We start from the raw sequence: 5,357 nt of genomic DNA, 5'->3' as shown, positions 1-5,357 counted from the left end.
TGTGCCCCCTTTTCCCTGTTAATGCCCTATCGGCCCCCCTAGCTAAACTTTGCTAGATCTGCCCCTGCACAGTTACAGCCGTCAGCTGCGTAGAAAAGGATCCTGGTGTAGAAAGTAATATTAAATAAATTCTAACAACAGCTTATCAAGCTTAAATGTGCTGCTGTTCAGCCGCTGGTTTCCTCTTTCTGGTGCAAAGTGGGCCAAAAACAAAGAAGAGAGACGGAGTCGCGACAGAAAAGCCGATCAGCTGATCATTAAGCAGTTTCATGATTGAAGTAGCAGCAAGAAGAGGCAGTCGCTTGTTAAGCTTAACGCAGGAATGCTTTACAAACATTCAGAGATGGATTTACACACTTGCTTTACTTCTCTCGGGATAACTTTGTCGGAGATGAAATGCCAGGTTGCTAGCAAAGCTCCAAATGCTATCCAGACCACCACAGGTCCCGCATGCCACAGCCGCTCTATCACGTGATGCATACTGCTCCGATGTGCTAACGTTCTGAGGTGAGTTACGGCGTGTTGCAAGTTTTGTGAGGTGCTTTCGTGATATTTAATGGATCGGATTACATTTTTTATTTTTCTCCGATATCCGATCCAGTAATTTAGGTCAGTATCGGACCGATACCGATACGTAATATCGGATCGGTCCATCTCTAATATAAACATATATAAATAAAACCACAGTTCTTTTTTTACATTAGTAATTCCTTTTGTGCATAATTATATATTGTTGTTAATAATAATAAGTTAATTAAACCAACAAAACAACCTGAAGAGCCGGTTGGGAGCCGAAAGAGCCGGCTCTTTTTAGTGAGTTGAGCCGAAAGAGCCGGTTCTCTAAAAAGAGCCGGAAATCCCATCACTACTACCCCTGCGACCCGGCCCCGGACAAGCAGAGGAGGATGGATGGATAGATGGGTAGATGTTTCACTGTACATATTGCAGTTTGTGGCACTAACTTATGACTATTCTAGTAAATTTGACTTAATTGCACTTACCACTTAGAACTGCACGATAGCAGTGAAATGGTTGAATCAACACCAACGTGAATAACTCTGAAAAATTGCCTGCATTTGAACCAAGGTAGTACTCGCACTTGTTACTCAAAATTTTAAAACCCCACTGGTTTATAAACAGTGTTCAGTGTGAACAGTGTTTCTGGTGGCCAAAAGACAGTGACCCCCCCTAATCTGGGGTGGTGCCTCTGGATTGGCAGACTGGGTTGGTGGTTCTCATCTTTAAGAAGGGGGACCAGAGGGAGTGCTCCAACTATGGGTCCAAACTAGGGATCACGCTCCTAAGCTTCTAAGGAATATCTATGCTAAGATGATAAAAAGGAGAGTTTATTTGTTAGTCAAACCTCAGATTCAGGAGGAACAATTATGTTTTTTTGTCCTTGTCATAAAATGCAGGACAAGCTCTTCATCTTCTCAAGGATATACAAGTGTACATGGAAGCTTGCTTATCTACATGTGTTTTGTGTTTACTGTGTCCCTCAGTGTGTCCTGTAAGGGATGCTTTGGGACTATGGGGTGTTTGCCCATTGTCATGAGCCATTTAGCCCACGTACAACTGTTGCTAGAGCTTAGTCCGCAAAAAGTCAGAATCCTTTCTGGTGTTGAGTTCCAAATGTGATTTTCTGATCACAGTCCTGTTAACAAGTTTTGGAAAACATTTTGTTCTGATTTATGAGCCAGAGTATGTATATCTGTCCATCCATTCACTTCCACTTATCCTTTTCAGGGTTGCAGGGGCGCTGGAGCCTATCCCAGCTGTCTTAGGATGAGAGGCAGGGTACACCCTGGACAGGTCGCCAGTGTGTCGCAGGGCTAATAAGTAGACAGGGTCACATCGAAATCTTATTTGAAGAAACTAGCACCTTCCCTTTCTTTGAGAATCTGCACAACCTTCCAGTCCCTCAGTGGCTGAAGAGCAATCTCTTCACAAGTCTCAGGAGCTTGGAAAGAAAAGCGTCTGGACTTCTTTAAGTTGCTTGAAGACGTTCACCTCTCATCCGAGAAGCTTCTTCAGTTCTAAGATCAAATGGTGGAGAGTCCCAGATTTAAACCCAGTGGGAGTATCCCCCCAAAGGAGGGACCCCCTGATGATCCTCTACCTAATCACATGAGCCAGGGTGTGAAAACGGGTGTGGGTCACAATCAGCCAGTGTTTCCTATCATGTGATTTCCTGAGGTCAGATGACCCAGAGTGTGAGTGGGCGTTAAGGCGTCTGGGAAGGGATCTCAAAACTGGATTACAAGATTCATAACACAGTCTCTGTTGGAATTATGGATTCAGTGCAGTGTATACAGTCCATGGTTAATTCTGTGATCCCATCAAAATCCTCTCCATGCGACTCACAGAGAGGTTTGTAGTCAGGCACCTCAAAACATTTCTGCAGAGCCTCAAGAGGTCCTCTGACTGTCACAGCCTGACTTTTGACTACAGGGGTGTGGCAGGGGTGAGGTTAACCATACTTTTATTTGAACTACCAGATAGGTGTAGGGGAAATGAGCTGTATGCATCCTTTATGTCTGTATACAGCAGATCTGTTGTTCTCTCCTCTCTGATGGTTTTCTGCCATGTACTTTTTAGGAATTGTGATTTGAAAAAAAAAGTACTTAAAAGATCTCAGTAAAATAAATATAAAAATATCAAATGTACACATTTATTATTGGAATAATTACAATCTATATGTCCTCTTGAGCCATAGAAAATTAACTCACCAGCTAATTAATTATGTACACTTGTACACAGTATACCCATCTTCTGAAGGTTGCTTCCAGCAGGATAATGCACCAGAAAAGCTCAGCTCAAATCATCCCCATCCCCTGAAAGATCAAACCATCTCAAATTCGTTTCTTGAACATGGCAGCCAGTTCACTGCAGCAACTGTATGATGCTATCATGTCACTATGGACCAAAATCTCTGAGGAATGCTTCCAGCACCTTGTTGAATCTGTGCCAAAAGTTAAGGCAGGTCTGAAGGCAAATGGGGATCCAAACAAGTAAATGATTTCACTCCAGCTATCTAATTAAATCTGGTAAATTCAAGCTCAGGAAGGCAACCATTTGTCCCAGAAAAAAAGATCAGTTTCAATGAAACCAAGATAACTGCAGCTGTTACTGTAACCACTAAAGCACCTAGTCCTTCAACTCAGCATTTTTTTGTGTATTTTACTTGACATTTTTTATTCATTTATGGATTTTACTACAACCGTTTCTACCACCTCAGACGCTTGAGAGACTTCCAACTGCCCTCCAAGGTGCTCAGGAACTTTTACTCGTGCACCATAGAGAGCATCCTGGCGGGAAACATCTTAACCTGGTTTGGGAACAGCACCATGCAGGACAGACGAGCTCTACAGAGGGTTGTGCGGTCAGCTGAGCGCACCATCCGCTCCGAGCTCCCTGACCTGCACTCAATCTACAGCAGGCGGTGCTGGACCAAGGCCAGGAAGATCGTGAAGGACCTCAGCCATCCCAACAACAGACTGTTCTCTCTGTTGAGGTCAGGAAAGCGATTCCGCTCCCTGAAGACCAACACAGAGAGACTGAGGAGGAGCTTCTTCCCGCAGGCGATACGGTCTCTCAATCACACCACCACACAGTACTGACCCACACATACAGTTCTTACACACACACTGGACTTTCTGGACTTTGGTTTTGCACAACACTGGTCACTATATTCTTCATTTCCGGTTAATACTTGTACAGCTGCTGTTATTGTGTATATATTTATTTATATTTAGATTTCTTCATACATTCTTATATAGTTCTATATTGTGTATTGTGTATTTTGTTGTACAGTTATTTTATTTTCAACTTTAATTTATATATTTATCTTTATCTTATTCTTCCCAGTTAAATTTACCCTTCATTCTAATTTGTGTTGTACAGTTATTTCATTTTTAACCTTAATTTATATTTTATTCCTTCCTAGTTAAATTTACCCTTTTTAATTTTTCATATTTATTTCCTATCTTATTCATAGCCTTTTCCTTTTTTGTTCTCTTTAGGTCACGAGCAGTTGTCCAAGCATTTCACTACATATCGTACTGTGTATGACTGTGTACGTGACAAATAAAATTTGAATTTGAAAACCCCCCAAATAAAGGCAATCATAGATCATAACTTTAGGCACCTTCACTTGTAATTTTCAGTAGTCTAGTTGTACAAGATGTTTGATTGTACTGATTTAGTTCACAGAAAGTATTCCTTTTTCTAATTTAATGTTTTGATTTTTATAAATACAGAGTAAACCTAGGACCTTCTTGATCCAAAGCAGCTGATGGACCACTGTGCTGTACTGGCTAACATGTGTAAAACTCAAGCTTTAGAGCACAGTGCACAGCGATGAAGCACTGTGGTGGGGTGTGGTTTGTGGCTCAGCTGCAGGGGAGGGTTGATGCAGTCAGTTCAGGAGCAGTGCCAGGGGAGGCTGGCTCGCACAGCTGCTAGCCTTCATCTAATCATGCCTCTCCTTCACAGTGTAGGAGGCTGGGACTGAGGTTAGCGTGGAGAGAAGAGACCAAAACTGGCAAAAGAGAGACTGCAGCAGTGGACTAGAGCTGACCGGGTGTTATTGTACAAGTAGTAAATAGAGCAAAAACTGTGTGTAATAAAGAAAATGCGTATTGAATGATAAACACAAGTGTCCAAAGCACATAGCACCTTTTCCAGGTTCCTGGGGTTTATACCCGGGTTTTATAACATCTCTGCCTGTGTGAAAAAGCATGTAAGGGAGAGTAGGACTAGCACAGCACAGTGTAGTGCAGACAAAAAGAAGCAGTGTACAAAAGGAGGTAAAAAAAAATTGGTTAGCTAGCCAAGCTAAAAGGTAACCGTTTTTGGCCAACGTGCGCTCCTTCTACAACAAGGTCGAGTTAATTCACCTGAGGCTGGGAGATGATGAACTGTGCTGTACTTTGGGCATGTCTACCCTGGCTAGAACAACAGGATGCCAGACTCCCATTCCACATCAACACCCTGCTACTTTTTCCATGTGGACTAAAACCATCTGTCAGGGAAAACTAGAGGAGGAAATCTGTTTGTGTACATACACAAAGGTTGGTGCATAAACTGTGCTCTGGTAAACAGTCACTACACTTTTGACCATTAAATGCTGGTCGCTCTATCTGCCTCACAAGTCTACAGTGGTTTTTGTCATGACTGTTTACATCCCACTAGGTGCTAATGCTAACATGGCACTGAAGGAGCTGAACAGGAAAAACCTGATCGCTCCAAAATATGCATCGGGGCATTTTATGTCATAGCTGGAGACATTAATCAAGTAAATCTGATGAACATCCTGCCTACATTTTTAACAGCATGTCACCATAAAAACATGGGGA

Source organism: Copadichromis virginalis, linkage group LG11 (assembly GCF_057382275.1).
Source record: "Copadichromis virginalis isolate Kocher_CV1m ecotype Utaka linkage group LG11, C_Virginalis_male_GT1.1, whole genome shotgun sequence".
Taxonomy (NCBI): Eukaryota; Metazoa; Chordata; class Actinopteri; order Cichliformes; family Cichlidae; genus Copadichromis; species Copadichromis virginalis.
This window is presented reverse-complemented; position numbering follows the sequence as displayed.